The sequence below is a fragment of the Octopus bimaculoides genome, chromosome 3 (genome assembly GCF_046866305.1).
Source record: "Octopus bimaculoides isolate indiv1 chromosome 3, ASM4686630v1, whole genome shotgun sequence".
In the NCBI taxonomy this organism is placed as follows: Eukaryota; Metazoa; Mollusca; class Cephalopoda; order Octopoda; family Octopodidae; genus Octopus; species Octopus bimaculoides.
The window spans coordinates 139,487,966-139,500,795 of NC_142930.1; the positions used below are offsets into that span (position 1 = coordinate 139,487,966).

The 12,830-nt window shown below is 36.7% G+C and overlaps 1 long non-coding RNA gene across 1 annotated transcript in view; it reads left to right on the forward strand.

The window, feature by feature from the left end:
- The window catches only part of LOC128247273 (uncharacterized), a 77,039-nt gene that overhangs the window by 55,729 nt on the left and 8,480 nt on the right, over positions 1-12,830 (forward strand). The window lies entirely within an intron of this gene.

The following is a 12,830-nucleotide window of genomic DNA, read 5'->3' on the forward strand; positions in this document are numbered from 1 at the left end:
TATTGCATAAAAGATCGTGGGTAAGGCCAAGGCCAAAACAATGCGAAATAAATGCAAGGTAAATCACAAGAAAACAAATATGTGAATTAATGTAGACTTACCTGGTATTTAATATTTTGGGGTCATAACCCCGAAATATTGAATACAAGGTAAGTCTACATTAAGTCGCATAGTTGTTTTCTTGTGATTTATCTTGCATTGTTTTGGACTTACCCATGATCTTTTATACAATATATATATATATATATATATATATATATATATATATTTACAGAGAAAGGGGGAGGGGAGAGAGAGAGTTACTTTGTCATCAATAAACATAGCAACCACGAGACTTAATGACAGTACCTGTCAACGAGAGTATTGGCTAATCCATGTCATGGTATCAACACCTTTCTAGACTGGCAACAATGACTAATAGTGTCACAAGATTTATAAAGCTACTTCATTGAAAACTGGGACAATTAAGACACTGATATATTGAGTTTATGGCTGCTAGTATCATCCATTATGTAAGGGTATGTCTGATTCTACCAGTCATTACATAAGTGTATGACTGATTGTAACCCTCATTACATAAATGTATGGCCAATTGTACCAATCCCTTACATAAGATTACATGGTGGATTATACCATCCATCATATGTGTTTGGCTGCCAATGGAAATTACCCAGGTAGACCAAATGTGATATCCAGACAGATACCAGGTAGAAATAGGTGCATATATATACTTCTCTTCGTGTACCATACATGCAAGTATTTGCAATCATGGACCTTCATCCTGTCTCCCATGCAATTTAACACATTATCAAACCAGTCTTTCTGAAGCCAGCTGGTATGGCCATTGAGTATTTTGTCTCTCTCTGACATCTGCCTTTTAGTTTTCTGTTGTCAACAAATATTCAAGGCTTTGCTTTCTTAAATGATATCCTATGAATGAACCCTCAGCAGGATTTGAACTCAGATAGCAAAATGCTGGAATAGCGCATTTCATTGGGTGCTCTATTGAGGTCAGTTCACTGCCTGTAACAATGATAATATATAGAATTTCATTGCTCTGTCAATTATATGTCAGTAATACAATGTGGCCACTTAAATAAACGACTGTTATACAAAAGAAAGTCAGTTAACATTTCACACGCACATGTGCCGTCACGCACGTACACACACACACCACGTGCACGTGCTGGCACGCACGTACACACATACATATTCATTTAATAACTAAAGCCAATACTGGTGACACCTGTCTAACATTTATTTCATAGTTTCTAGTTACTTGTGGTCTATAAGCAAACAGTAGTAATATCCTTATGAATGATTGTCAATATTGTTTATACCAACGAAACTACTTCAGCTCAAAACATTTTCATTCATTGCAAGTTATTTTCAATGTATTCTATAATTCAGTTCCAAACATCTGCCTCTTATCTTTAACAAACAAAAATAAATCTAAGTTGTTTTATTAGCGTCTTTCCAATATTCTTAGAAATTAATCAGACCATATGAAATCATTATGGAGATATGAAAATAAATGTAGCAATTGATTTGAAATATGTTTCCTTAGCTATTATTCTTAATATTATTATTCTAAATAATAGTAATAATAATAGTAGCAGTTGCAGCAGCAGCAGCAGTAGTAGTAGTAGTGTTGGTAGTGGTGGTGGTAGTAGTAGTAATGAAATTGACTTTTTATTTCAATAATAGTAATAACAACGTAAACAACAATAACAACAGTTTCTGATTTAGGTATAAAAAGGCAATGAGCTGATCAAATTCGTTCTGGTTCTTGACCTTCTGAGTTCAAACCCTGCGAAGGTCAATTTTGCCTTTTGTCCTTTCGGTGTCAATAAAATAAAGAATCAGTCTGAGAATTAAGTTGATGGTATCAACTAATCTTCTTCTTCCTTAAAAATTACTGACCTTCTGCCCAAATCACAAACCGTCATTATCATTATTACACTGTGTAACAAAATTTAAATGTATTTTTTTGTCTTTGATTAGCAAGTATTACTTCCTATTTGCTTCTATCTCAAAACCAAAGGAAATGATTACCATTCCCTTCAGACTTCGCTCTTGTGACCTGGACATCAACGTCTTGAAACTGATCTATTTTCCATTACATTACAAACAGATTCAGCACTGAGTTGCAGGAACAGAAATATTGTCATAGCAAATATTCTGCTCAATACCACAGATTTGCTTGTCAGTTGCTTGATCTCAACCACTTGAGCATGTCCTTTAGTGGCTGATGATATGTGCATCTCTGATCATAATCTGAAATAGTCAGATGGTGGGAGCATCATAGCCATGTGTTGAGAGGGATTCTTCAGGGCTTGAATAAAGCAAAATTTGAAGGAAATATTAGCCATTTTTCGTACTTTCTAGTGGGTAAGCAAACAAGAAATAACAGTTGCTGCCCAAAAACAAAAATCATATTACACAGTGTTGTTGTTATTGTTATTATTATTATTATTATTATTATTATAAGGGGACTATCTCAAGTACCTGTAAATAATAGAGTAAGAGAGAAGAGGTGGAAAACTGAAAGACAGAGCTCCTTGATGAGAAGGAGTAATTAGAAGAGTGACATAATGAAATAGTAGATGTAGGGAGTGAGGGAGAATGAGAGAGAAAGAGAGAGAGGAGAGGAGAGGGGAGGAATTCGTGTATAGTAGCAAAGTATATGGGGGGGGGGTGAGACGTTAGGAAATGAAGAGAAGAGCCTGAGGCCGATTTTGATTAAGAGGAAAAAGGAAGGAAAATACATATCTTTATAGAGAGGGGAATTGAGAAATAATGAAGTATATGGGTGATTAAGTGAAAATAATGAAGGGGAATGAGGGAGTGTAAGGGTAAGGAAGTGAAGATGTGTTAAGTCACAAAGAAACTGCTTGACTTCATTCTGCAGAATGAAGAAAATTATTTCAAGAAATCAATGCTCAGCACATTGGATTATCTAGTTTAGAGTACACTATTTATGAAAGAAAGCCAAGTGAGACCTAAATCCAAGGCTTCTGCCAGGGGTGTAGCCAGCCTACTTATGCGTACCTTTCCTTCATTGGACACTAAACTCTGCTTGCGAAGAGTTGTTGAGGCAAGTGAAATCGAAATTGAACTAAATTCGACGACTGGCACCCATGCCAACGTCGTCTCCTTCATTGGACACAAAACTCAGCTTGCGGAGACTTATTGGGGCAAGCGAAAGAGAAATCGGGATGGCACCTGTGCCCAGCGTCACCTTTCTGGCACTTGTGCCCGTGACATGTGTAAGGATTTTCGAACGAGATCGTTGCCAGTGCCCCTGGACTGGCTCTTGTGTGGGTGGCACATAAAATACACCATTTTGAGCGTGGCCGTTGCCAGTACCGCCTGACTAGCCTTTGTGCCGGTGGCACGTAAAAGCACCCACTACAGTCTCTGAATGGTTGGCATTAGGAAGGGCATCCAGCTGTAGAAACTCTGCCAAATCAGATTGGAGCCTGGTGTAGCCATCTGGTTCACCAGTCCTCAGTCAAATCGTCCAATCCATGCTAGCATGGAAAGTGGACGTTAAACGATGATGATGATGATGATGCTTTTGATGAGTCTACTTAATCAAAGCCAAGTTGGGGTTTTGTTGTTCTTAAGAACAACTAGCTACAAAAAGCGTGAAATAATTAATTCATAAGAATAACACCACTAAGCAATCTGCTTGTGACCATCAGCTTACATATTTTTCAAGAGTTAACAATTGTTTCCTGTAATTCAGTAACATTTGAATTTGTACAGGATCTAGATGCAAATTTAATAAAAGTAATGATTTATAGTCAAAGAAAAAGTACTATTTTAAGATGAAGGCTGATAAAAAAGTTAAAAGTACTATAAAAAAATCAAAGAATATTTGATTTTTTTGTTGTTGCTTTTTATTCATAAAGGATGCAAATCAAGAAAGTTTTTGCTTTATTGAATACTAGATCAATGCAAATATCTGATGGTATGAAAGTCAAAAACTTAGAATTCAACAAAGGAAAGAGACAAATATTTGATCAAGCCAACAAGGGAGCATAGCTACTTGACCTGCTATGAACAACTGCCAAATCTCCCTAAAATCACACCTTACTATCTTAAAAAGAGATGGGCACATTGAATAGTACAGTCCTGACTATATTGGTTTCAAGTTTTGGCACAAGGCCAGCAGGTTTTGGGGAGAGGCTGAGTCAAGTAAATTGACCCCCATTGTTCAACTAGTACTTATTTTTATTGATCTCAAAAGGATGAAAAGCTAAGTTGACCTTGGTTTAATTTGAACTCAGAACATAAAGATGGACAAAATGCTGCTCAGCACTTTTCCTGGCATGCTAAGAATTCTGCTAACTCATCACCTTACAATCCTAAATACGTTAACTATAGACAAATATTGGTTTTTCTCACATCACATAATTATCATTAGTTAGCTTTTTAAAACTTTCTATATTAAATATGTTAACACGATCTCGATTATCTGTCCACCTGTCTCACTACATTAATTATTTATTGTTAGCTTTTAAAAGCTTTCTACATTAAAAGCATTAAAACTTACCAGGGTTCACAGAAAAAATTTGGCAAGCTCCATTTGTGCAAAAAGTGTAAAAATCTAACATTTTGAGTCTTGTCTTTCATCAAGTATCATAGGTTGGCTAGGTCAAAAAATGAAGTCAGGAAGCAAGCATTTCAACATCTAGACATACAGTTCCTGAAACCAACCACTTAATTATGGCTACTAGGCCATTGACCAAAGAGTAAAGCGTTTAAGCTTTGCTATTGCCATTATGCTATATTAAAGTATACTACTTCACTGACAGCCAGGGAAAATATGCAATTACAAAACTAAGTGATAACTGAGATATTATGAGTTACTAGAAGTATTTAGTTTGTTTACAACAAAAAAGCTTAACGATGACAGAACAGAACACAACTATGAAATAGTATTTTAGATAAGACTGTTAGTGATAAATGTTGGGCTTGGCAGTAGAAGCCAAAGATTAGATGAGTTTACATGGCTAGCAGAGATGTAGAAAGGCAGTTTATCATTCAGTTCTGAGACTGTATATCAGGATGAAGTAGCATGTGTGGCTGCGAATGAAGTGATATGTACATACTTATAGGCACTGACATGGTTGTGTGGTAAGAAGTTTTCTTTTCAACCATAATTCCTGATTCAGTACTACTACATGGTACTTTGGGTGTCTTCTAATATAGCCCTGTGCCAGCTGAAGCCTTTTGAGTTGATTTGGTAAATGGAAACTGAAAGAAGCCTGTCGTATGTATCAATTTAATACACAACTGAAAGAGTCACAAATAGTTTCATGCTTTTATGATACTTTAACTAGGCATATTTATAAAATACACCACATAAGATACACCTAGCAATCTTTCAGGCTCTGTTTACGCATTATATATATTTTAAAAACAAGGATGCTGGACAGTAAGAAAATAAGAAAAAAAAAAAACAAAAAAAAAACAAACAAGAAGAAAAACACAAAGAAGTTTGATGCAAAAGATGGGACAAAAAGAAGAAATGAAAGTGAGAAAACTAAGACCCCTGTCCTCCCTGATTGCAAAAACCACAATTAATACAACTGGTGTAGAACAAAATAATAGAAAATATGTCAAGGTCTGCAAGACAGTAACTCAAACTGGAATGGGTGGTATTCTCCAGTTCGACAAAAGAAACCTGTTCATGTGTATATATATCCATGTGTCTATGTTTCTGTATTATGTTTTCCCCCTCCTCCATCACCATTCTTTGACAATTGGTGTTAGTTTGTTTATGTTTCTGTAACTTTGACAGAATGAGTACCAGGCTTAAAGGAAAAAAATAAGTACTGCAGTTGATCCATCTAACTAAATTCCTTCAAGGTAGTGCCACAGCATGGCAGCAGATTCTGGTGATCTAATGGGTTAGCTTTCTTTATTTACATTAATTTGTGAATATACAATTATACTGCATAATGCTGAACCTACATATTGATGCAAACGTGTGTGTATAACTTTTGTACACTGCAATTAATAACGCATGAAGAAGGTTATGAAACAGTTGTAAGCATTTGGAAATCATATGGAAAAATAAATCTATCTATACTTCTCATACTTCCTGACTTCATGCTTTGTTTGTTTGTATGTATGTAAAAGCTAAACATCATCATCATTTAACGTCCACTTTCCATGCTAGCATGGGTTGGATGATTTGACTGAGTACTGATGAACCAGATGGCTGCACCAGGCTCCAATCTGATTTGGCAGAGTTTCTACAGCTGGATGCCCTTCCTAACGCCAACCACTCCAAGAGTGTAGTGGGTGCTTTTACGTGCCACCGGCACGAGGGCCAGTCAGGCGGGTACTGGCAACAGTCACGCTCAAAATAGTGTTTTTTACAGGCCACCTGCACAGGAGCCAGTCCAGCGGCACTGGCAACGACCTCGCTCGAATGATTTTCTAAACATGCCACTGGCACAAGTGCCAGTAAGGCGACGCTGGTAGCGAGCACACTGAAATGGTGCTATTTACGTGCCACTAGCACAGAAGCCAGACAGCTGCTCTGGCAATGATCACGCTCGGACGGTTTCTGTATAGTTACACAGTGACTATAAAGAATTATAGAGATTTCTGCAATTCATCCAACCATTAGTTAAAAATGACTGCAAAGGCTTTGAGAAACTGTTGGATGCTGCCTTTTAATACATACATGTTATACATTTAGCTTCTACTTGCAAGCTTATAAGTGACTCTAGCAGAGTCATATTTAAGCTTGTTTGTTGTTTACTTCCAAATCAACCTTGGGTGTGCAGATTTATTATGGTCAAGGGCATTCTATGACTATCCACTCTTTTTTTGGTTACCTTATGTTATATGTTCTTTCTTTGTTAAGGCAGTTGGGTATAATTTGAGGATAATTTGGTTGCTATTTCTAGCAAGTCAAGTGACCATGTAGAAGCCCTCTTGTTGGTTTGTTAGGTTTAAATTGCAAATACATGTATGATAATCATCTTAAGTGTTATTAGTTCAATTGAAAACGTCCTGATCTAGCTATCTATTCACTTGCAGTAATTCTTAAGTACAAAGCTTCAAACGTGTTGACAATTTGAGAACTTTTTTTTTAATCATGCCCATTTTCAGCAATAAATTGTTACGACTCCAATAAAGTGCAACAGGAAGTATGCTCTGTTTATTCTTGTGTGCAAGCAATTACAAGAGTCTCATTACATGGTCTGTTGATTTGTTAGAAACAGCTGCCAAATCTCATTAAAGTCATACCTTACTATGTTTTGAAAAAAAAAGGACATGCTGGATAATGTAGTTTAGATATAAAGAAAAAAATTATATCAAACAGGATGGCCATTGCTGGAATGGCTTTGATCATAAGTCTGCTTATTCTGAGCTGATTTGGGATTAAGTGAACAACTGGTTCCTTTGTCCAGGTATGCATGAAGTTCAAGATATTTAGTCAATCAGAATTAGTTGTGATATGTGATACGTGTGTGGATGAAGTATTGAAGGCTGATCTCAAAACACTGCACCTTACGAAGATGACAGAGGACTAAGATATATGACATATTGATGTACTCAAGAAGACCCACTCACCCCACAACAGAATTGAGATCCTAAAACCAAAGTGCCACATAAAGCATTCGTGTAGGTGCTGGTACCATGTAAAAGACATCTGGCATACTCTGTAGAGGGGTTGATGTTAGGAAGGGCATCCAGCTGAAGAAACAAAGCCAAAATAGACTATGGAACCTGGTATGGCCCCGGCAGGGTTGCCAATTTAGCATATTTTATGCTAGAGCTAGCATTTTATTCAGCATTTAGCAGAAAAGTTTTGAATATAGCATTTAGCAGGGAAAATAGCAGGCTTGAAATTTTATTTAGCATTTTTCTCTGATCAATGATCAGAGAAAAATGCTAAAAAAATGCTAGTATTTATTTTATCGACCCTGAAAAGATGGAAGGCAAAGTCAACCTCAGTGGAATTTGAACTCAGAATGGATGAAATGCTGCTTAGCATTTTGCTCTGAATGTTAACAATTCTGCCAGCCCACCACTTTTTGTAATGTGAAATCACAAATATAAAATAAACCAAGATTTTATTCAAAAAATATTTCAAGAAAAATCAAAGGTGCATAGGTGCAGGAGCGGCTGTGTAGTAAGTAGCTTGCTTACCAACCACATGGTCCCGGGTTCAGTCCCACTGAGCGGCACCTTGGGCAAGTGTCTTCTACTATAGCCTCAGGCCAACCAAAGCCTTGTGAGTGGATTTGGTAGACGGAAAATGGAAGAAGCCCATCGTATATATATATATATGTATGTGTGTGTATATGTTTGTCCCCCACAGTATCGCTTGACAACTAATGCTGGTGTGTTTGTGTCCCTGTAACTTAGCGGTTCAGCAAAAGAGACCGATAGAATAAGTACTAGGCTTACAAAGAATAAGTTCTGGGGTTGATTTGCTCGACTATAAAGGTGGTGCTCCAGCATGGCCACAGTCAAATGACTGAAACAAGTAAAAGAGTATATGGCTGTTTTGCAGCCATGTAGTTTTGGGTTCAATCCCACTGTGCAGCACCTCAGACCAATAACCTTGAACTGACTAATGCTTTGTGAGAGTATTTTGATAGAGGAGACAGAGTGTGGAAGCCTACCATATATATATATATTTTGAATCAGCCCATAAATAATGCAGTTTTTTCAATTGCATGAACTAAAAGACAGAGAGGGACGGGATAAACTACCTGCATCCACTTACTATAAAAGCAGGTAGTAATTTTACCTTGTATTTATTCCTAGTGCAAGTTTTGAAGAGTACAGTTCGATTTTAACAGTTATTTTTCCAAAGCTATAATGGAAGTGACAAAGGAGCATATTTTGCTTTGAGTTCAATAGAGTCAACAACGCAATGGAAAGTGCAAGGAATATTAATGCAGTATATGGGGATTAGACAATAAGTGTAAACCAGTGTCAACAGTGGTTCCAGATATTCTGAGTGGGAAACTACAGCCTAAAAGACAAGCCTCATCTTGGAAGATCCGTAGAACTCGATGAGGACATCCTGCAAACTCTAGCAGAGAAGCTTGGATTTAGTCATTCAACCATTCAGCGACAACTGCGTGCCATCGGAAAAGTCAGCAAATTGGATTAATGGGTTCCTCACAAACTTTCCAAGTCTAATTGTGTGCAGAGAGTGAATGTGTGCTCTTCTTTGCTGTCACGTCTCATGAATGAACATTTTTTGGGATTGAATAATGACTTGTGATGAGAAACAGGTTTTCTATAAAAATGTAAAGCACTGAAAACAGTAGATAGAGAAATGAAAAACATCAGCATCCCAGGCTAAATAAGGTCTTCACCCATGTAAGGTGTTGTTATCTGTTTGGTGGGATATGAAAGGCTTAGTCCACTTTGATCTTTTAGACCCAAATCAAATGATAACAAAGGCAATCTACTACAAGCAGCTTGAGTGGCTTAAGTCAACACCAGAAGAAAAATTACTATGTTTGGTTTCAAGACAAAAGGTGTTCTTCCATCAGGATAATGCTTGGCCACATTCAGCGAGGATGATATTCCAAAGGCTGGAGCAGTTTGAATGAGAAACGATGCTCTGTCCACCATATTTACCGAACATTTCCCCATCTGATTATCATTTATTCCGCAGTCTTCAAAATATTTGGATGGAAAAAATGAATTCTGTAGACGAGGTCAGAACAGTACTGGAAGAGTATTTTTTAATCATGGACAAGTGAATTTTGGAAGTGGGGCCTTGTAAGTCTACCAGATAGATGGAAGAGCATTGTAGAAAATGAAGGAGACTATATTTTAGAATAAAAAAGAACTTTATCTCAATTTTGAAAAATAAAGGAAGTATAAAGAAAACCGCATTATCAATGGGATAACCCAATATATATGTATCTCCTCTTCAGCAAGAGGAGTGGTATTAACACTTCCGTTCTCCATAGAAGTGTGTTAACGATGCTCCCACTGCTGAAGAGAAATGGTCTGCAAGATCCCTATGTAGGTGCCATGTAAAAAGCATCTGGCATTAGGAAGGGCATCCAGCCATAGAAACTAAGCCAAATCAGACCGAAACCTGGTGCAGCTCTTATTCTCGACAGCTCTGGTAAAACTGTCCAACCCATAGGAGAATGATGATAATAATAATAATAATAATATACATATACACACACCATCATCATTTAACATCTATGTCCCATGCTGATATCAGTCAGGTGGTTTGACCGGATTTGCTGGGTTTCAGTATTATTCCCCTTAAAAGGGTCATCAGTACTATTCCTCTTCAAGAGATTAAAAAAAAACAAAACCCTTTAACTTAGTAATTCAGCAAAAAGAGTCTTTGAGAACTTCACATAATTTAAACGTCTACCATCAATTATTTTAATGAGATGCTTTTAGCTCTTGCCTCGCATGTTTTCATGCCAATATGGTGGGTGGAATAACTCTGAAGAATACACAAATTGTTCAAGCAATTATTGATATGGCTGGGTGCCATTTCAGACTTCAGTTGTGAGGTAAAAATAGAATCTATTGTCAGCCAGGTGAAGTGAGGAAAGTAGAGATATGTTTCTTGTCCAGGAGCTAAATAATAAATATTGCAAGCCATTGTCTTTTATTAGTTTTAGTCATTGGACTGTGGCCATACTGGGGCACCACCATGAAGAGTTTCAATCAAATAAACCCCACCAATACCTATTCTTTCAAGTCTGGTATCTATTCCACCAGTCACTTTTGCTGAATTGTTAAGTTATGGGGGACATAAACCAACACAAAGACACACATGTGTAATTATAACAGGCTTCTTCATAGTTTCCGTTTATCAAATTTACTCACAAGTCCAAAGCTATAGAAGACATTTATCCAAAGTGTTGTACAGTGGAACTGAACTTGGTGCCATGTGGTTGCAAAGCAAGTTTTTTTTAACCAGTCTTGTCTGGGTCTATATTATAGCTATTTATCGAATCCAATGAGATAACATCATCTCAAAGGTGTCAAAATGAAAATTCTAATGCTGTTATTGGACTTATGAACTTTTCTAACTAAAATATACAAAGCTCAATGGCTACGAGTTGAAAAGCTGCTGGGTCATAAATTTGAAACCTAATCGCCAGTTTGCGACTCTGAACAAGGGACATAACTCTGCTTGCACCTTTAATTTGTGCGAGATCTGTTTTCATTTTATCACCTTTTAGCAGAAAGGATTAGTCCTTAAAAGACTCTTCTCCAACCATACTAGCATGGAAAAAAAGTAAAACAGTAAAGGAAAAAAAAAAAAAAGAAAGGAACCTCATTATAACATATTTCTGTTCTTGTATTCAGTTTTCACACGAGAATGAGCTTTTCGAAATAGCTTAACACAAATGAGACGACTGTCACCATATCACTTTTTCTTCTGTAAATTCTAGTTTCAATTAAGCATCGACTAAGCAAACGTTTAGCTTTTAAGACTGATTCGACCAAATATTTGTGAGATTTAGTGGATAGAAATTGTGTAGAACACTGTCAGAAGAACTGATCCTGTTCTTGAGTGGCAGACTTCAACTGTCAACTGGTTTAACACCATCATCTAAGTTTCTTTAGTGCAGTGATTCTCAACTATTTTTTTTGTTTTTGCCAATTTGATTCATTCCTGTTTTACTCTACAGGACCTCCATAGCCATTTGATGTATATAAAAAAATCCTATTATGTTTTTATAATTAGGAGTGGCTGTGTGGTAAGTAGCTTGCTTACCAACCACATGGTTCCAGTTTCAGTTCCATTGCGTGGCACCTTGGGCAAGTGTCTTCTACTATAGCCTCGGGCCGACCAAAGCCTTGAATGCATTTGGTAGACGGAAACTGAAAGAAGCCCGTCGTATATATGTATATACATATATATATATGTGTGTGTGTATATGTTTGTGTGTCTGTGTTTGTCCCCCAACATCGCTTGACAACCGCTGCTGGTGTGTTTACATCCCCGTAACTTAGCGGTTCAGCAAAAGCAACCAATAGAATAAGAACTAGGCTTACAAAGAATAAGTCCTGGGGTCGATTTGCTCGACTAAAGGCGGTGCTCCAGCATGGCCACAGTCAAATGACTGAAAAGAGTAAAAGAATATAAGGAATTGCATAAAAAATGAAAAACATATTTTGCATGTTGTAGAAGTATAAGCAACTATTGTAGAATCACTGCTCTAGTGGAATCCACAGCTGCAAGCATTTGGGCTGGGTTTTGGTTTGAGGATAATTTTCTCCTTTTCTATAACTGTCTTGGGGGCCCTAGGGTCATCCTCTTCAAGAGATTATAAAAAACAAAACCCTTTATTCTTTTGAACGAATTCAATTTAAGAGCTATTTTTTCCCCTGAATTTGCAGATCAATCTAGATCAGGGGTTTTCAAACTGTGGTCTGCAAGGACAAGACGGTGTCTGTGGACAGCAAATACTTTTTATGGGCAATTTGATTTTATATATGTTTTTTAATCAAAATCTTTTAATTGACAATAAACCTATTTGTTAAATACTGTTAAATAAATAAATGTAAAAATATGTTATTTTAAGCAAATATTTATGTATAAATTTCATAAGTGTTTATAAGGGGGTCCCTAAGGTAAAGCCTGAAATATAAAGGGGTCCGCAAGGCAAAAAGTTTGAAAACCCTTGATCTAGATCATTCCATTCCAAGCATTCTACAGTCTCCTTCACCTATTCATCTTTCATCACTGCACAACTATATGACATATAAAACTTACTGTGTATAAGTAATCTATTTAATTTTAAACTCAGACATAATTCTGATATGGAAAAAAACTTTTAGAGTTT